Below are 22,133 nucleotides of genomic sequence, written 5' to 3'. Positions count from 1 at the left end.
ACCAAAATTCAGTTATTTTTCCAGTTTGTATAAGTACACCATACTGGAAAATAAGCTTTAATGAGGAGAGGAGATTTGAATGCTAGAAACTTAGTATTTAGAAGACTACTTATCACATAGTAGATGTTAATTAAATAATGAGTCTATGGATGAATAAATTAAAAGTGAACAAGTACATAAGAAAGGGATAATGCCATTTGCACAGCAATGGTAACCATAAACAAAGTGAAAAGACAACCTATGGAATGGGAGGAAATATTTGCAAATGATGAGACCAACAAGAGACTAATTTCCAAAATACTCAAACAGCTCATACAACTCAGTATCAAAAAAACAAACAACCCAATTAACCAATGGGCAGAAGAACTATATAGGCATTTCTCCAAAGACATCCAGATGGACAACAGGCACATGAAAAGTTGCTCAACATCACTAATTATTACAGAAAGGCAAGTAAAAACTATAATTAAGTATCACCTCACATCAGTCAGAATGGCCATCAAAAAGCCTACAAATAATAAATGCTAGAGAAGTATGTGGAATAAATGAAACCCTCCTATTTTCAAAAAAACTAAAAATAGAGTTATCACATGATCCAGCAATTCCAATCTGATAGACTCCTCAACAACACAGAGAAATATAATTTAAAATGCATGATGTTGAGAGGGATGGAAAACTTGTAAGTCATTCAGTCCATTATAGAATTGAATATGGACATCATTTCCATAACATTGCAGATACTAAACCATTTAAGCCTTTTTATTTTTTTTCTGTCACGAGAAATAGATGGTACCAATAGGTTTTAAGCAATGAAACATCATTGCAAAGTGGAACACATTTATCAGGCTAAGAACATAAGTGTGTTCATAATAACTAACTTAGGAATAAAAAACATAAGAACCATGAGGATATCCAAACTATTTTCCTCTTATTTGAATTTCCCAGGTAGTCATTTAATTAAGTTATTTGAACCCAAATCATGTTTGTGTTACATATTTGCATTTGCTGCTGATACTTGATGTTTCATATTTATTTACACAGACTTAGTTTTGTATCTTGTGTGTTCATTTTGTTATTTTCAGTGTAAGTGTGGAATATTTAACCTACAAATTATAAAAATTTCACCATTATTACTAGCTTTTCCCATTTTTTTTGCTCTAGATTTATGTTTCAGCAAAATTCATGTATACTTTTTAATAATATTGTACCTTTATTGTTAAATGTATCTTTTATTACTATTTAGAGTGGAATTTATTTCAATTTCTATTTCAAGTTCCTTATTGCCAGTACAAAAATAAAATATTAATTCGTGTGTATTTGCCTTACATTTCTCCACTTTATCAAATTCCTTTATTTTTTCTAGTAGAATGTTTAAGTTTCTTAAATTCTTTGTAAATTTTGAATTTCATTAGCATGTAGAAATATTTTTATTTGTTCTTGTGTAATTATACTATATAAATTCTTTAGAATTCAATATTGAACTTCCATACCAATATTACTAACATGGTAAAAGTACACATCACTACAAATTCCCCATATGCTTGAAAAGAGTTTCATAATTTCAGTTTATAATCATGCCTGATGTTGCTATTGCCAATAGTCTATATCATTTGATAAATACTTCTAGTTTAGTTTAAGAATTTTACACAATGGCTGTGGTAATTATTCAAATTACATTTTAGTACTTATTATTAAATCATAGTTTTCATTTAATGTGTTAATATAATGAATTTCACTTTTATGTTTCTTAATATTAAAACATTTTTCTGGTTTTGTACTGCTGTTACTAAAGCCTGTTTGGTCATAGGGTAATGTTCTAATACATGAATCTAAGTTTTATGCATATTTAATTGTGGCTAAAAGCCTTCAATATTCATTTTCCTCAGTGGGAAACATTATTAAACAAGTTGGTTTTTCGAAGAATTGAGAAGAGAGTGAAATTTGTTTAGTTCAAACTGAAGGTTGCCAATTATTTCCTAAAGTTCCTTCCCTAATACTAATAGTGATGTTTGAGTAAATAGTTCAACCCAACTCAATGATTCTACATTTGAAACTGTTTGTGTTGATTCATTATATAGGTTTAGACATTTAAATCTGAACATAAACACCTAACTTTGTTTTCTAGTGAAAATTTAGCTGAGCATTTATATATTAAAATACACTATTATTAATTAATTACCTTTATTCCTTATATTACAATTAGGATAATATAATGATTTTTGGTGTAAAATAGTAAAAAAGACCATTACAGAATATATGAATATATGTTATGAAAGTGGCTGAAATAAGTTTTGGGGAACAAAGACTGAATTCATATATATATATACATATATATATGACTATCTTTTTATGGTTGTGGAATTAACTTAATTCTAATAAATACAATTAATTAGGGGAAGTGTTCATTTTTACATATTCTAAAATAGCTTAAATAATTTGGGGAAAAATCTTCTCCAGTTGGTTCTGGTGTCTTTATTTCAATAATTAGTCTTTAATTCCAGTCTCTTTGTGTTATTTGGATGTTAAAGTTTCTGCTTCTTTTGGGGTTGATTTCAGTGATTATATTTTACTCTTAAATAATTTACTTTCTCTAGCTTTTAAAAGATGTGCCCTGATAATTACATGTTGTATTTTCTCATAATCTTTTTAATATCAGTAGCAATAATGGTTATATTTTAATTCTGTTTGGAAATTTTATTTTTATCATTTATTTATTTCATTCATCTTCTCTAATAAACACTTTCTGAAAAACTTCCTTAGTGCAACATTATTTCAAAAGTACTATACAGGAGAAAAACTTCAGAAAACAGAAATTTCTAGAATATTACACAAATTACATCAATACTAGAAATTCTAGTGACAGGCTGCTTAAATTTATTTCCACTTTTTTGTTCAGGAGTTAATCATTTTCCTTTCATCTTCTTTTCATGGAATTTTTGATTTTACATTTCTATCTCTCAAGGGAAACTCCTTGAAATAATAAAAACTCATAAAGTCAAAAGGAACTGCCAAGTGTCTTTTGTTTTGTTGCTTTAAGCATCTCTTTTGTTCCTGTTCCTCAAGAGTATGGAACAATTTTTATGTGTGTATGTGTGTGTTTGTATGTGTGTGTTTCTTAACTCAGACATTACTTCTCGTGCCTTGTAGTGCAGATGGCCATAGAAATTCAATAACCATCAGTTAGGTGATGACAAGCAGCAGAATGTAAAATGCTTAATTTGATGACCAAATATTTCATTCCATACAATTTCAGAAACTGTTACAAATTATTATACTCAGAAATGCAGGTGGGAAAGTTATTTTTAATAATGTTATACTTAGATTTAAATCTATCTTGGAACATGGCTTCAGTAAAAATTAGCAAATAATGTTAACTTTATATATATTTTTACTTTTGTCAACAAAATTAGTAGCTTACATTTGGGTCCTTGAAATTAATCAGATTCAATATAGTGGCATGTGAATATAAATCACCATCACATTTGTTCAATCTAGTTCAATACATTAGAAACTAACAGAATTTTCCATGATGAGCCTTCTGGATATGTCAAATATTGGAAAGATCATTGCATTGGATACACTTGGACCTTTTTAAAGACCAAATAAATTAAATATATCTTCACTTGGGACATCTGCCTGACATAATTGTTTACAAAAATTTTATGTCTCCAGTGGAAATTTTTCAGCTAGGATTTGCAATGAAGAAATATTATTCAGTATTTAAGAGTTACCTTTTTTGTCAATAATCCTACTGTGCTCTGGGTTACAATACTATACTTAGAGCAATGGAAAATAATTGCATGTAAGTGAAAGGAGGTTAAAACAGACACTAAAGTATTCTAAAGCTCTTGTGTTTTTGAAGCAGATAGATAATACAGATATTTATAAACGTTCAACTTTGTTAATTAAAAATTACACGGTAATACCTCAAAGGTATGCACTATAGGAAGAAAATTAATTACCTAGCTTTCAGATCAGTGAAAGGAAAAAACAATGGAACAACAAAACATTCAATGAAAATAAGACAATAAATGAAGTAAAAATGAAGCAGGAGTATAAAAAATATTGGCAGAAGTGTATTCTCTAATATGCATAGTGATAAAATATGTAAATGATATAAATTATCTAGTGAAAAGTAGATTTTGTCAGATTAGACAAGAGAATGACCCTAATCCTTTCATATGCTATATTTATAAAAGAGATGCTAATAATACAGTGACAAAAAAGAATGAAATTAAAAGGAAGACTTAATTTACAGGAGTTGGATACATTAATGAGGGGCTGGTAAGTGTTTCCTATAAAGAACTATCTAGTAAATCCTGTAGGTTTTGTGGGTTGTAAGGGGTCTGTCACAACTTCTCTGCTGTTGTAGGATGAAAGCAGGCGTACATAGTACTTAAAGGAGTGAGTGGGCTGTGTTCCAGTAAAACTTTACATAGGGAAACAAACTATGGATCAGATTAGAAGACCTGAAAAACTCTTTTTATTGAAACAGCTAAATTACTGAATTAAAAAAAAATGTGGAGCAATGACAACAGTATGGAATTAGAAAACATCAGCTCCCCATAGTAAAAGAAATCAGGAATCCTGTGGATAATTAAATGTTAACCCAGGCTTTATTTCTGAGAATTTCTGGAAAAAAATACTGTTGTCCTAACACCCTCCTGGATTACCGGTTCATTTCATTCCTTATCTTTGAGACAGATTCTCTGTGGTCATCCTTATACACTACCTATCCTCATATTCTCTTCTTAAACTATTTCAAGAAAGTCTTTTTCTTCTCATTAAAATTAATCTCCCATTGTCAAAGGCATAAATGACTGATACTGCAAAATATAAAGGGTGTTTTTCTGTTCTTGTCTGATCTCTGAAATATTTGGTCTGGGTGCTCATTCCGTCCTATTGAAACACACTCTTTGCTGCCCACTGAGAATCCCAGCCTCCAACTTGACTGGACTCTCATTGCCCTCCACATGACTCCACCTTTCCTCTGGAACCTCTGAATGAGGTTGTCTAAGACCTCTTTATGTTTTCTATCTATATTATATTTAAGCTTTCGCATTTGGTCTTATGGATTTAAAATGCTATATATAGTCCTATAAATGCAAAGCCTTTCCCCAGTGGTTTCTTTCCTCAGCCTTGATTTTATTTCCTTTGTGTAGACAAATGCATATACAATTGGAATTCCTGACAATAAAGTTTACATGCCAAAATCAGAAAGGTTTATTTCTGTGCACTGCCCCTACAAAACACACAAACACACAAACACACACACACACCACCTCCCTTGGTATTCCCTCAGTCTTTGTCACAATGATTTCCACACCTCAACCAACCAGCCACTCAAGCAAAACATAGATAGTTGTGATTTCCCTATTTCTTCACACACATACTTTAATTAGTTATGTCTATTAACTTATCATATGCTTGCTGTATGTATTAGGCTGCAGTAAATATTTGCAACATTAGGTATAGTAATACTGAGAATTGAATAATACAAAAACAAGCTCAATTTAATAGATACATCTAAACAATGCTATAATCTGTAACAGAGTACTGACATTATTCACTTAACTATGTATTTGTTGTCCTTTATCCTTCCTCCCTCAAAAAAGGACTCTATTGACTGAAAAAAAAGAGAGAGTTTTGTAGGGGCCTACAGAGCATGTTGATTAAGAAGATAGATTATGACAGAATAAGTCTAATTACATGGAGTCTTTCATAAATAAAACATCCTTGAATACTTGCATGCCTAAATTCAGCTAAATCTAAAGGAATAATATTTAGTAATCACTTAAGAATAGACAGACATGCTAATAAGCAGAAAGTTGAATTAAGAAAAACTAGGATAGCTGCAGGCATTTTCCTTAATTTATATTCCTAATTATATTTATGCATGACAAAAAGCTTTTGAAGATAATAAAAGCAAGTGGATTTCTACAGGTGTGTGGAAATTCTTCTCAGAATGGGCAAAAAAATAATGAAGATATTCGTGTCTCATGTCAATGCCCACGAAAGTGTGACCTCAGCAGTGGAGAATTTTAATAATCAAGTTAATAGGGTCACCCATTCTGTGGAAATCAGTCAGCCTCTTTCCCTAGCCACTCCTGCTACTGCCCAATGGGCTCATAAACAAAATGGTCATGGTGGGAGGCTATGCATGAGCTCAGCAATATGAACTGCCACTCACCAAGGCTGACCGGACTAGGGCCACTGCTGAGTGCCCAACCAGCTAGTAGCAGAGACCAACAGTGAATCCCCTGTTAAGACACCATTCCCTACAGCAGTCAGCCTACCAGATTTGCAGGTTGATTATATTGGATTTCTTCCATCATGGAAGAGGTATTCTTACTGAAATAGACATGTACTCTGGATACAGATTTGCCATTTCTACATGTAACGCTCACATCAAAAGTACATTTAGATATAGAATGCCTAATCCATGGTCATAGAATTCCACAAAGAATTGCATGTGATCAAAGAGCTCACTTCACAGCAAAATAAATGTGGCAATGGGCCCATGCTCGTCAGATTTACTGGTCTTACCATGTCACTCATCATCCTGAAACAGGGGGTTTTAACGGAATGGTGGAATGGTGGAATCTCAGGGCTAACATTCCTAGCCTTCTGTGAAAATGTAAGGACCTGTGGGTGAATATACAAGTCATTGGCCCATTTTATATAATTCCTGCTTGAGTTTCCAGCCTATTGTCATGCCCTACAAATTTTAGCCTGATAGCCCCCATAATCACATAACAAGAGCCATGTGTGTGTGAGGGGTGAGCCATGTGTGAGGGGTGTGTGTGTGTGCATGTGTTCTTACATGACCTCTAAGGCCCTTGTGTACTAATATTTCCCTGACTTTAAGCACACATGGCACTTTCTCTTGTTCCGCTGTCTAAATATACTTGCCATTCTTGCAACTTGAAAACATGCCAGGTCTGCTTTGCTTTGAGGCTTTGCACTTGCCATTTTTTCTACTAGGTGATAGAAAAGACCAACTCCATTTTGGTGATCCGCCACCGTTTCAGGACAAGCCTAGCCAATCACAAGCCACAACTTTCAACTTCTGCCTGTAAAACCCTCCCAGGATCTGAGTGGAGATACTGACTGGAGTATTCATGAGACACGTCCCTCTGTCTTTCAGACAGGCCTCTTTCACTTTCAGCATCCCTCATTTGCATAAGAACCCACCAATCAGCTCCTACCCCCAGGCATAAATAACCAAGCCTGTACACAGAGAGCAGGCTCCAGTCTAACTGGAGAACCTCTCTGTAGGTTTCTCACAATAAACCTGACTCTTCTGTTGAGCAGTCTCTGATCCTTTCGCTCCAATTCCAACACTAGGGATGGTCTTCCTGTATACATCTGTAGACCTCACATCCGCTTCATATTACTGGTATGATATTGGCTCTTTTACCTCATCTTATACTGTATATTAACATGAAATATTGTTTATTTAAGTGTCAGTTTGGTGTCTTAAACATCCTTAATAAATCTTTCAATCACCAGGACCTAAGCAACTTAGGGTAGTAACTCAGTTTCTGAAACACAAATGGTTCCATTGTGTACTGAAAGAGTTAACATGTCTTCTCAACTGAGTTACTTACTCCCAGAGAGTGACTTATGGGGTCTATTAACTTCAACGAGATTACAAATGAACAAAAGGAATTGACCTGCCTTATTTGAAATATATCCTAATCTTTTCCATTCGAGTGAGAAGCCTGAAATAGACTTGTACATAATTTATAGATCCTGAATTATTTGCATTTAATCAATAGTTATTGAGCACCTACTATGTGAAATACATGATATAATCACATTGGAGAATACTACTATGTAAAACACACTGTCACTTTCCTGATTTACACAGCTGGGCTTTTTCAATAATGCCTGTGAGTTTATATATGAGAAAGGTGTAAGAAAACATTAATTCTAAAAGAAAGAGAAGGAAAGAAGATCTAGACCATGCTAAAAGTACTGAACCAAGTATCTTGGTGAGCCTAAGTATATATAGTACATTTAAGTGTCCTAAAAATATTATGGTATATTGATAATTATGCAATATTTATAATTACTTAGTATCATTTAAGTTTGTGCATACTACGGTATAGTACTGACCTACAGGCATTGACCTAACATATAGAAGGTATAGGTAATTTAATAAATTTTAATGAAATTTTGATTTCTCTCAAATTTTATGAATAACTATTAAACATCAAGTGAATTCACATCTATCAGCTCTAGAGCCTCAAAGCCCAAGATCAAGGTGCCAGCAGAGTTAGTTGCTGGTGTGGTCTCTCTGTCTTGCAAATGTCATCCTTCTTACTTTGTCCTTACATGACCTTTCCTCTGTTCCAGAGTGAGGAGAGAAAGAGATCTCTGATATCTCTTCCTCTTCTTATAAAGACACCAGTCCACCAGAATAGGGCCCTACCCTTTCAACCTCATTAGCCTTAATTATCTCCTTAAGGACCATATCTCCAAATACAGTCACTTTGGGGGTTAAGGCTTTAACATACAAGTCTGAAGGAGACACAATTCAGTCTATGACAACAGTGAAAGAAAAAAATTTAAAAGGTATATGACCTTTGTATGTTATCCTTTAAAGAAAAAAATAAACATTATGGAGATGATGATGGCCGAGATTATTGCTGGTCATGCTCATGAGATGAAGGCATTAGAAAGGTAAAATTTGACTGCTGTACAGTCAGAGAAGCTGTTTACATTATCAATAGGGTGAGCTGTGTGAAAGGGAAAATAAATAAGTAACCAATCATTGCAAAGAATATTAGCAATTTAAATAAAAGGATAGCTGTTTATCTATTGGTACTGACATTATTTTAACAGATTGTATTTTAAAATGCCAAAGATAATTTTTATTTTATACATTTTCCTACATTGAAACTATTTCATTTTCCTTTTATATGCAGAAGCAGAAATGACCCATGCAAATACATTCTGTTGCTTCATGGAAATTATATTTTTGATACAGAAAATTTTCAGAGGAAATTTCAACTTGAAAATTTAATACCTTAAGAGTTTTCTTATGTAAGTAATATCTGTTATTACACAGTAGAGTTTATATTCAGATTTTATCACTTAATGAATAAATCTTAATCAGCTAAGAATATCTGAATTATACTAACATCCCTTCATTAAATATGACTAAAACAGTATGACTTGCAGTAAATGACAGGGAAGAGAAAAAGTTGTCTAAATGACTTTAGATGAGAGGAAAGGAAGATTTTGTAAAGGTCACTGTAATAAGATGCCCATCCTGATTGAAAGCAATCAGACTGAAATGTTCTTCACGTTTCCTAATTTTGGTAAATCTCTCTTCATTATTTTCCTTTTATTAATTGCTCAAAGAAAAGTAACAATCTTCTGTAATCGGTAAGTGAAATATCTCCTTTTCTGGTTAACTCCCTCAATTTCTTGTGCTTGCTTGATTTTCTTGAGAACTCTCTTTTCAGTATCAGGTTATATTTTACCATTGCTGTTTTCTGTGAAAATGCAAGTGGGATTTATCCCTCTGTTGTAAGTCATGGTGCAAGCAATTCAACTTGAACACGTACAGCTCTTTACCGGAAGCTTATGTTAATGCTTTAGCTGCTCTGTGTTCATTTTCTGCTTCTGCCACTCAAGCACTATCACTTGTTACTTAAGCTTTTGATGCCATGGAGGAAGTCATAGCTCCAAAGTACATGCTTGTTGCAAAAAATAAGTTCAGTTAAAAATATCGTGAACTTAGCATGAACAACAGATTAAAAAATATGAAATTTTCAAAGCAACTAATTGTTTTTTTAAGCATACATATCCATAGGATGGACTTCTCTAGGAATAACCAGCATAATCACAGTGAATTAATTGGTAGAGACCGAATGAAATAACTGAGTATTTGATTAAATTAAATATCTACTAGTGCACTTCAGCAAAAGAAGGGGACTTCACAATGCCTAACATAGGTCTATGTTAAGGGAAGCAGAATGAATTTGTGAGATTCACATACTCTATTTGTACCAATAACTCCTACTCATCATTTCTTTGCTCAAATGCAAAGTCAAATGTCATCTAAGATATCCCTGTCAGGAATTCTGTGACCAAATGATACCAGATAATTAAAGAAATTACTGTTTGGCTAATAGTCCCAATTGCAAGAATCTAGTATCTTGAAGTTCTGTCTGAAGGTTCATCCCATCTTTAAAACTGAAATTCTACCATGATAGTACGTCTCCAAATATACTATATTTCCCTCTGTATCTCTCTAAAGAATGTTTCTTGGTTCAATTTTTAATATACTTTAATATGTAAGGCACAACTTTCAATAATTTCAGATTCCATTTTCATTCTAGTATTGAATATCATGCATATTATTTAACTAGTTTCCCTGAAGTCAAGCTAACTATATCAGGCCACACTGAAATGTATGAAAATGGTTAATTTGAAACATTCTTTAATTTAGAAATTTAAGGATCAATAATATCACTAATATTGAATTATAGTTATTTGAGATGTTTATTTCAGAAAACAATATTAATACAAGTTGGTTGTTGAAACTATAGGAACTATCAGAATGTTTAAATATATGGAAAAAATTCATAAGCCAACAACCCCAAACTATTAACATTTGAGTTTTTCATTCCAAGTCTTTTAGAAGTTTTTCATTTTTATTAGCACATTTAAGACCATCATTGAGATTTATTTTTTATATTACTTGATCAGTATTAATGATGTCTAGTCAGTAACATGCTATTTCATAGCCACTTTAAATCAATATCCAGCATAGTATTTATTGAAAAAACATTAGATTTTGTCATTTATGTAAGAACCAAGTAAAGAATTACTGTTTTTATCAATATTATATAGTATTTGTTTCTAGACTTTGGGTTTGAGAAGACTATTAAATCTTTCCTCTTCGATTTGGAAATTGCATATTTAGAAATAAATCCATAGAAAGTAATCAGAGATGTGCACAAGATTGGTTTATCAGCATAAAGTTATAGCTCAATTGTCAAAGAATTTGCTTAGTCAGACTATGTAATGATTAACAAAGGATAATTATATCATAGTAAGAGACGAAGGTCTCAGCTTATACATTAATTTATTGACGTTGGAACATTTATAATAATGTGACTAGCCGATTACAAATTATAATGAAAATAATAGAGCTTTACTTTTAATATGGTATCAAATATAGTCTGATAAAGGCAGTAGCTCATCAATTGAACATTTTTTTACAGATGATACATTAGAACAGGTAGTTATTAGTACATGGAGAGTGTAATTAGAGGCATGCATTTTACTCAGTCTCAGGTTACTTCTGCTTCACTGAGTTGGCCTTTTATCACAAAATGCACTGTCTCTAGGTATACTGAAAGAAATGGGAAGTCACTCTACAAAAGACAATGCAGGGCATAAAGTCTCATTAATGCATATATGCATTAGTAACATCTGGGAGGAAAACTGTATTGGCCAGGTCTGTGATATTTACATTAATGTTTTGAGGAATTTTTTTTTCACATTTGATACAAACTGGAATGTGTATGGTTGTTTTTTGAACTAAGTTATTTTATAAACCTATTGTGTTTAGGAAATTAGTATTATAGAGAAAAATCAAAACAAAGTTAGCTTCTTAAATATATCTGCTGAGTTTTGCTTCATGGGTTTTGCAGAAATAGTTAAAATTTTATTTATCTTAATCATTAATTTTGTTCATTCTAGGGTTTATTTTGTTTGATTTCTGTACAAAAGAAAAAAAAATATGAACTTTTTCCATGAGTCCCCTGCTTAGCTCAAAAATGAACACTTATTCTTGTACCACTCAAATTATAACTTTCTAACATTTCTTCAAAAATCTAAACCTTTTTCCCCACTATCTGCTACTAATATGCTTTCAAGTTTTATTATTTCTGTTTTATCCTGTGTTGTCTAGGAATGTCCCTTTGTGCCAGAGGACCACCTCTGGCATCTCCATTCTGCTGCTGCCAGAGACGGTCCATTCCCAGCCCTGCTGCACTTCTCTCCCCATGGAATCTACACTGATAGCTCTCCAGGGCTGGAGTCTTCAGTTTCTGAACTAATATGTTTTTCCTATTTTATTCCCCAACTTTATGGATATATTCCTAAAAATATGCTAAAAATTTGCATTTATGTAGATTTAAAATATTTCTGTCTACTTAAAAATACGTTTTTTAATCTTAATTTGCAGTTTAATTCAACAAATATATAGGTTGAAATAGGCTTTTCTACAAATTTGAAAAATAAAATGGAAGGAAAAAGAATCCTACCCAGACACATACATATATTTTTTAAAGTATCACATATACAAAGAAAGTAACACAAACTCTTTTACAATTAAAAAAAAATTTAAATAACATGACAGAGAATGAGAATCACAAAGTCAAGGAAGAGGTCAACTACAATAAGTGAACACTAAAGCATCCTCATAACCAAATATCAGATGAATTGTGTGCTTCATGCTAAGGTTAGGGGCAGAATTTACATCCCAGTCATAAAAGGTTAAACATAGACTCCATCTTTGTATAAATTTAAAGACAAAATTGAAGTTAGTTTCCGAATATAGTCCACATATTACAGAGCTGACTCTATATGAAGCCCAGGGTATAGATAAGATCTAAGAATAGTTCACAAATTCTCTACTATCTCTTGGCATTATATATTTTCTCTCTTTAATTCACTGCTTCAATTTAGCATCCTTAGTGCTTCCTCTAGCCAAGTCCTCTGAACCTTGACTTGGATAACCATAGTCCTTATACCAAAAAAAATTATTTTAAACCTGAGTGCCTTCATTGGCTCTGCCAGTTTTATCAGTCCTTCCCAAGCCAGTCTCATTTCTAACATATTTCAAATCACCAGAATATAAGCATTTGATTCAGAAAACAAAAACAAAAACAAAAACAATAGTAACCAAAAAACAAATAAAATCTAAGAACAGCAATGGGGTTAAAGAAAGACACAGTTATTAAAATATATCATATGAACTTGGCTCAAATTTCAAAAATTCCTTCAGTGATTTTTTTTGTTGTTGTTGTTCTTTGTCATTTGTCATCTTTTATACCTAGAGTAGATAATCCATTGGCTAAAAATTTAATAAAACCACTTCTGTTTAAATGATCAGTCTCTCTAATGACCTGCTTTTGACTGAATTTTAGAAAAGGCTTTTCTCTTATTTCAATGGTTTATCTATTTCATAATTTTTCTTGTGTGCAAAGTACAGACAAGAGTACACTGTTGAATACATTTTTATGAGCATTCCTTAATTTTACAAATAAGAATTTGTGGCATTCCCCTCCCTGCAAAATTTGATGATATAGCAATCCCCATGCATAATCTTCTAAAATAATTTGTAATATTTGAAAAACAAAAAATATACCACTTACTGGGAATATTAATCTGAAATCTTACAATTCAGTCACATCTTATTCACCATCGCTTCTCTTCATTCCCAATTATTTCCTTTCTTTCTCTTCAGCCCCTTCGCTTTATTCACAAACTACTCAAATGCAGCTTTTCATTACAAACTTGGGAAACTCAATTTAGAACTTTTTATATAACAATATATAGCATTCAACTTCCTAAGCCCTCAGTCTGTAACTTATAATTATCTGCCTACTCAGAAAGCATTAACTAATGTCAAATTCAAAGTCATATACATCATACCTGATTGTCACTCCATCAGATTAGACTTTTGTATATATAAGCTTAATTTTTGTTGACAGGACTAAATTGGAATTTAACTTGTAGCTGTAGCAGGAATACATTTAAATGTAAATTTACTTTTTCAATGATGAATTTTCAAAACTTAGCCTGAGAATGTGAATCAAATCAAGGTATTTGTACACACACTTTCCTGTGCAAACAATCATGCAACTAATTTAGAAAGCATGCAATGTTATCAAGTTGCAAATTTCTCAAATCCCATGTCTACTGCGTAAAAACTTCATATGAAGTAAACTTTGAATAAACAAACAGAATAGAGAGAAACAAATGGATATATGATGAAAATCTTTCAGAGAAAAAAACAGTTTGATTAATTAGTCATATGTATAAAATCAGCCCCCCAAATATATGAGGCTAAAATCAAAAGTCTGTAGCAACTTAAAACAAAATGCCTTGCATTAATAAGTGGAATTTTCCAAAAATATAATTAATTTTGGTGTTTGGAAAGATCCAAGCAAACTAAGCTTAGATTCTAGTAATGATTATATACTTAAGGCATTATCTGATAATTTGTCATTTAAATTTAAATTTGCATACAAATTTATTCAAAACTACAAATTATAAGAGAAAATATAGCACTAGTCAATATGCTTCCAGACTACCTCTAGAAGATTGCTCTATACAAATTTACAAATAAAATATTGCACACATCGTGCAATTTTGTCTTTTGTACATAGATAATACATTAGTTGGAAAGAATATACATATGTGATCTATTAATTACAGGTTTACATTGAAATCACACACAGTATTTCTATTTTAACTAAATATATAGGATCTTGAGCTTTGTCTGTTTAGAGTAAAAATAACCATCAATTTATTCAATTAAAGTAAACAAACCAAAGAAACTATAGATCTCATTATTTGATGTCATAATGATTCCTCCAAAATGCTGATTAAGCAGTCCTTTAACAGGTGACTTCTATGACAAAGATAATCCATATCTTTTCATTAAAATATGTTTGACAGTTATACTACATTTTCCAGTTATTATAGTTCTATTTAGTATAAAATAGAAAAAAGAATCACTACTAGTGTACATTAGTTTTCTATAGTTCTTTAATAATAAAAATTTAAGTTTAGCACACAAAAGCTCCAGAAAGTGATAAAAATCATCATTACCTCTTATCAAGTTTCAGAAAATGATAAAAATCATAAGTAACTCACCTTCTCCCACCACAGATCTCACGCAGCTTTGTCAAGGATCCTGCTTGACCTATAAAACAACAATTGATCAATTTTGAATGAACTTAGAAGGATGATGTAGTAAACAGGTGCATTTATTTTTTTGGCTGATTCGTGTTTTACTTACAATGATATCAACTAGCTTGTGCATTAAGTCAAATTTTGCCTGAGGGAACCTATCACTCAGTGTTGTAAGGAAAGTATCATGCTCCTTTTTTAAAAAAAAATATTTGTTAGATATCAAGACTAAGATGGACCTAGTATAAAATTCTTGATTGTGTCGAGAGGCCACGGCCACACCAGAAGCCAACCCTACTTTTAGTTTGATCTTGGACTTCAAGCCTCCAGAACTGAGAGACAATAAATTTCTGTTGACGTACTTCAGTGTCCACACACACTTGAATTCCGTAGGAGTATGATGGATTCCAAAAGAAATGATTAATGATTTCACAGAATGCACTCCTTCTATATCTAAAACACTTGCATTCTTTTTCTAAGCAATACTATGTGCTGAGTCTCAAGTACAATTTTTATGTTTAATTGTACCATAAACAGTACTAAACTACTACCTGCTTCTGAGGTATAAGTTACAGTAGAGATCCTCCCCGATGCATCATCATCTTCCCACACATTCCTTTTAAAATAACTACTGTCTTTTGGACTAGATATTAATGCATTCATGTCTTCTGATTTTCATGAAGTTAGTGATCTCACCACGGCATTCAATGGTAAAAACTGGCAAACACACTGTGCAAGTTTCATATTCACCAACAGCTTTGTTGAGCAATGGAAATGCAGCTCTTAGTTTTTGAGTAAATATACATTTCTCTTTATCAGCTCACTGATAATAAATGGCTAACTACAAAATAAAAGAGTGAACAAACAAGAAAATAAACAATGAAATAAACAGATACACATAAACTGCACAACTGACTCTCACACCAAATGGCCAGACAAGAATGGAGTACTTTTGTCAAACTTTCCATAGGCCAGAAGGAGTTTGCTCTCCCTAGCCTCTGTGGAGTGCACTTTGCTTCATCAGTGAGATCTTTTCATACAGTATTGAGAGAGACGGCAGTTGTAATGTATCTGACAAGCATCAGGGAGATGTGTTATTCCAGTGGGTCGTCCCGTATTAATCACCTGTTAAAACTTCCTGCTCACTATACCTACATTTTATGCACTATTAGGGAGACCATAACTGAACCCGGAAGCAAAAATGGAAGTTTATATAACCCACATTTATTTTAAGACAATTCTTAAATAATAATAGCAATAATAGTAATGATAGTAATTCTAACAGTAATAATTCATTAATAATGAAGTCTGTGAAATGTTGGGACTTGAGACAACAGGACTAGGCTGGCACTACACTGGGCAACTGGAGAAATATGGGCATCTTTTAAATAAATGACATTGTATTTTCGCCTGCTGCAAATGGATTCTTTACATTGAAATCCAATGACTTTAATAGGATATTTTTTGTGTGTATGCCATTCTAAATTGCTTTACACTGAAAAGCACTTTGCCTTCAAATGTTACTAAAACTTGTTTTAAATTTTTAAAAAAGTCTTGTATCATATATATAAATATTTGTTCTCTTTCATTTAAGTTTTTCTGCTTTGGAAAACACAGTTGTAGGGATGTTGGGTCAACTTTTCATGAACACACATTTGTTTCTCTGTATTTCTTTTTATTTTGTTCTTTATTTTGCTTCCACTTTCCTGTTATTTGTTTTTTTAGATTTCTCCTATGTTTTCACTGGTTCCTAGTTTTCCTTATATCCCTTCAACATTTTCCTTTATTTTTGTAGTATTTTCATTTTTCCTGCCACACCTTTTCTGCACTCTGCTAAGACATGTGCTCTCCATCTTCCTTTCTCTTAAACCTTACATCTCTTCACTAAAATTTCAAATATGAAAAATAGGTAGCAACTGTTTCTGTTGACTCAGTAGTGATATCTGGGAGGGATGAGGCTAGTTCTTTAGCATTTGCATTTTCTGTTAGTTTTCCACTTTTTCTGTTTTTATATACATATTTTCTTATTTCTATTTAATTGCTCTACTTAGAAGAAGATGAGCATCTTTGTTTCCTGGAGGAGTGATATAGAATAAGTTTATTCTGTCAGAACACACAGAATAGTGTTCAAAGCTATATAACTATTCTCCAAAACTCATTTTTTCCCAAGTGAATTTGTTTAACTGTTACATTTGACTACTAAATGGAGAAAGAAGACGTGAATTTTTCACAAAAAACCCTCTTTTTTGTGCCCCACAGCCACTGAGAAATGTTAATTCATGCAAATGTCACTTGATAAATATGTGATTCCATCTAGATCTAGGGAAGCACCCGCTGTTAGCCTTGACATGCCGTTCTTGCTGTTACAAATAAAAGAGATTTAGATTTTGCACCTACGTGTATACTCTTTAGCTTTGATATGTACTTTTCTGGCTCTTTGTATGACCTGAAGTTGTGAAATTATCTTTCAGCTTCATATTTTTGATACCTTTGGTTTTCACTGACTTCTGAAATAATTTTTAAAATCTATTTTGTGTTTATTGTTTTTGTTTTCCTCTAATTTTCTGAAATATAATTTGGGCTTTTATTTCTCATTATCACAAAGTTTTTAGTTCATATTCATGAACAGAATGGAAAATGCTGACATTATCTACAAATCTAACTTATGTACTCTTTTTTTGGGTATATACTTGCTTACTAAAATTATTATTCTGTTATGTATTTTTTCAAAATATATGTAAAATATGACATTAAATTATATTCAGTTAGTGAATTTATGGTTAAATTACTCTTTACATACAAAATTCAGAGAATAAATATGCAAATATGAATCAAATATGGAAAAATATATTAATTTAAAATGGAGAATTGCTGAAAAATTGTGCTGAACACTGGAATTTGACACAACACTGTAAAATGATTATGAATCAATAAAAAATGTAAAAAAAAATAAAATGGAGAATTACTATATCATTATGTATAGTAAGCTTAGAAATAAATTTTACAAAACTATTTCTTGCTTTATCTATCCAGACGTGCAGTCATACTAGAAGCAATTTACTATTTTACTAATTTTGAACACCCATATGGTACAAATAATGCACTTGTATTCGAATAGAAAACTGAACTAAAAAATAATCTATGAAATATTCAGTTTCTTCGCACTCTGTACTTAAGTTAAAACATCCACATTTTTTTGTACATTAAAAGAGACTGGCAGGCAAAAAGTATTTAATTAGAGCCTACAGTATACCAAATAGATACTCTAGTATAACAACACAAATTATGGTATTCTACTATTAAAAATCTTAAGACTAACACATTAAACATTTCTCTACAGAAAATATCAAAGCAATGACCAGCCCAAGTTACATTTGGCCATTCCTATCTTTTTTTTTCTTTAATGATATTTAATTGTATTTTTTAAGTGTCCTTTAGTCCTATTTAATTTCATCAATAATATTCAGTAGTCTTTAAATTCAACAAAATTTGTATACATCTTTTTTATTTATTATAATTGGCATAAGAAAATCAAGATCTAAAGTAAAAAGACATGGTACTTGCTATAAAAAGTTTCTCTCTACATATAGGAAGAATGAGATATCACAACTTCATTGGATTCATAGGAATATAAGCTTCACCATGTTGTAATACATTTTAATTTACATGTTTACCTTCCCAAAATACTGTGAATGAAAATGAATGCAGCTATGTGCATGTACTCTTATTCTTCAGATACTTACTATCTATCTTAAAGATTAGCTGGGCCAATCTATAACATCAGGTCTAATCTTTATTATGAACATTTCTATTCATCAGGAAATTTAGCTGATGTTATAGTAAAGTTCAGTAGTGCTGAAAATGTATGATTTAAGTGAGTCTTTTTGACTGTGAATCTAATTTTTCTATGAAAAATGTTAAAACTTGGCAAGTATGAGGAGAAACTGGAAACATCATACATAGCTGGTAGAAATGTAGAGTGGTGCAGATGTCTCTGCAAATAGTTGGCATGCTCCTTAACTTGTTAAACATAGAATCACTAGCAATTCCACTCTTAGGTATATAGACAAGGTAAATTAAAACATACATCCATGCAAAAACTTGTACATAAAAATTCATAGCCACATTATTTATGGTAGCCAACAAGCTGAACCAACCCAGTAGTTAATCCACTGATGAACTGATTTTAAAAAGTGGTATATCCATAATTAGAATGTTATTCACCATAAAAAGGAATAATGTCCTGATACATATTATAGCATAGGTGAACCTTAAACCTATTATACTAATGGAGACAAGCCAGTCACATAGACCATCTACTATATATAATTCTATGTGAAATAACCAGAACAGGTAAATCTATAGAGAAAATTAATTACAGGTTGCCTAGGGCCCAGAAAGGTGAGGTTTGGGGAGATTAATTGGGGGTGGGGTGTGAGAATGCTAGTGGGTTTGCAGCTTCTATTTTTCAGCGGGAGGGTATGTTTTAAATAAATTTTGATGGTGGTTTCACAAGCCAGTAATTTTCCAGAAGAAAAAAACATTCAATTGTGCAGTTTCAATAGATGAGTTGTATAATATGTGAATTATATTTCAAAAGCTCCCAAAATATAAGAATATATCCCTGAGAAACATTTAATATCCAAATCATTGAATTTTATACCTTCGCTGAATATTAGGTAGTATATGAAACTCTACAGTATGAGTAAAAGCTTCTTTGGACATATGGAAGTTACTAATATGTAAGACATTTAACACAATTACCAGTTAAACTGATATAGATTAAAATAAAAATTCTGGCACAGTCTGCATATTGCAGTTTTTAATAGGTGAGCTCTCTAATACTGAGTATATACAAACATTATAAAAATACCAATCATGAGTTTTATTATAAAATCCTACCCAACTATTGTACATCTAGAGTTAAATTCTGAATGATACAAAAATTGATATTTAAATACATTTTTAAAAATACAACCAGTCTTCTAAAAGATTGGAACCATCCTTGCCTGCAGCTATCCACTGATGAGCTAAAACTCCATACAGGTTTGATTTTTAGTTGGCTATTAACTCATGCACCATTAGCTATATCACACACACACACACAGTCAACAATGCAATTTAAGAAATCTCACCATTGATAATTGAGACATGTCTCATATTGATTCAGGAAGTACTTCAGCTTATCATTTAACATTTTCAGCTTGATGTAACAAAATAAGCATTCAGTAAATCGTTCACCTACACAGAGAACCATGCTACTTCAATTACACTCAAGTTGATTGAGGCCAATTTAATGGTAATTAGAAATTTACAAGGTCAAGAGGCTCACACTTCTCTAACTCCATGCTGATTAAATGGTCACAGCTCACCTATGGATAAGAATACCAAGTGAAGTAAACATATGAAAGCCATGTTTAAAGGGGGTTTGTATTTTACATAACTAAGTAAATAATCCCAAATTAAAATAAGCTAGTTTTCATAATATTCAAGGATTTGGTTTTTGCTGTTGACACATTTTTGCTTTTATAATTATTTTTAAACATACATACAAAACACCTTTGATTTATTTCCATCACTTTAGTTCATTTTCGGTCCTTACATAACTCTGCACTTAGATTTGGTAGTGTTTCTCTTTTAAAAGTAGCGAAGTTATGTGACTTTTCATTATATAGATTTTTTTCTTAATTATAAAAATCTTACTTTTATTTTTCATTTCATCATTAAATACACAAAGGCTCATAATATAATTTATTTATTATTAAAATCCATTATTATTAAAGGTAAACACATTTATTTCAAAGTATTGCACATAACTTAGGTATCTTAAAAATGAATATTACAAAATGAAACAAATATCTAGGAAAATTAAGTTGTTCAAAGTCACACAGGAAGTAACAGAAGTAGAAACAGAATTTAGCTTTCTTTATCCCCTTTTTTTTATAATAAATATTAAATATTTGGTATTAATAGTATATTATTATATACTATAGTATATTATTATATATATTATTATATAACAAAGTACAGTCTCTCTTTTCTTCTCTCATATGCATAACTTACATATATACCACATACACATACTCCAGCCAACTCTCATATTAGAAACTATTCAATATAATTCATTAAAATGATATATATATCATCCATGATATGTTTTAATGATAAAATGGGTACTTTAATTTCATCAGTGAAATATTTCGCATTGCATTAAAAATACTGATAGTGAGAAAATAATACGTTTCATTTGAAAAAATGGGACAATAAACAGATGCAAAATGCTTGAACATAAAATTTTCTCTTGGATGGTATAACACATTTTAAGTATTTTCTAAATTATTTCTGAAGGATCAAGTAGGTTTCATAATTGTATAGCTTTGAATGACATTTCAAGCTGATTTGGCTAATTAGACATTGATTATTCTTTACATGCCTCATGAAAAAATGCTTAATATAGAAGACATTCATATGAAATGGATGATTTTATAAATACAAAACATTTAGATATATCCTTAGGCCAATATTCCATTTATTAGCTATGTTCAAATTCATCATACCTTAAGCTCAAAATTAGTGCAGCCTTATAAATGCTTAGAAAACTTTTCTTAATTTGTTGAGCTCATCATTTCAATCAAAAGACTAAAATTTCATCTGAAATTCCTTGAGCATGAAATAGATATTTGAATTTAAATCTGCTGTCCTTTTCTTCACAGACTTGAAGAAACTTTGGGCAGGAGATTCAGATGTGAAGAGAAAATATTACTATAAAAAGGCAAATATTTAAATTTAATATAGGAAATATTGGATTATTTTAAGTTGTTTCTATGAATATTTTATTTGAATATTCTTTTCCAGGAGAAATAGAGGCAGTCATATCACTCTAGTTAAAAACAGAAATAAATGGAAGATTTGAGAAAAATATGTATTTTCCATATCAGTAAAATTCTTATTAAAGAAAACAAAACTAACTTCACAAAAAGAGTAAATATTCCACATCTGTTTTTCTGCTTTCTTTATCCTGTAAGAAACAAATTTCTACAACAGTACTTTGATTCTTGGGAATAAAGACACTACTCCGAAAGAAAAAATTGTTCTTTAATAAAGATTTTCCTGTGATTCAACATGAACACAGGAAAGAAAAGCTAGAAAATGTATTAAAATAGTAAATCAGAATGAAAGCATTTTTC

The 22,133-nt window shown here is 31.3% G+C and overlaps 1 long non-coding RNA gene across 1 annotated transcript in view; it reads right to left on the bottom strand.

The window, feature by feature from the left end:
• Window positions 1-22,133, bottom strand: part of LOC140698069 (uncharacterized) — a 211,962-nt gene that overhangs the window by 20,225 nt on the left and 169,604 nt on the right. The window contains exon 3 of the long non-coding RNA XR_012075479.1: window positions 14,911-14,959. This is a non-coding gene — a long non-coding RNA (uncharacterized lncRNA). The remainder of the gene's footprint in view (window positions 1-14,910; window positions 14,960-22,133) is intronic.

This window comes from Vicugna pacos, chromosome 1 (assembly GCF_048564905.1).
Source record: "Vicugna pacos chromosome 1, VicPac4, whole genome shotgun sequence".
NCBI lineage: Eukaryota > Metazoa > Chordata > Mammalia > Artiodactyla > Camelidae > Vicugna > Vicugna pacos.
Note: the sequence above shows the minus strand (reverse complement) of the source record. Positions and strands in the feature narration are given on the sequence as shown.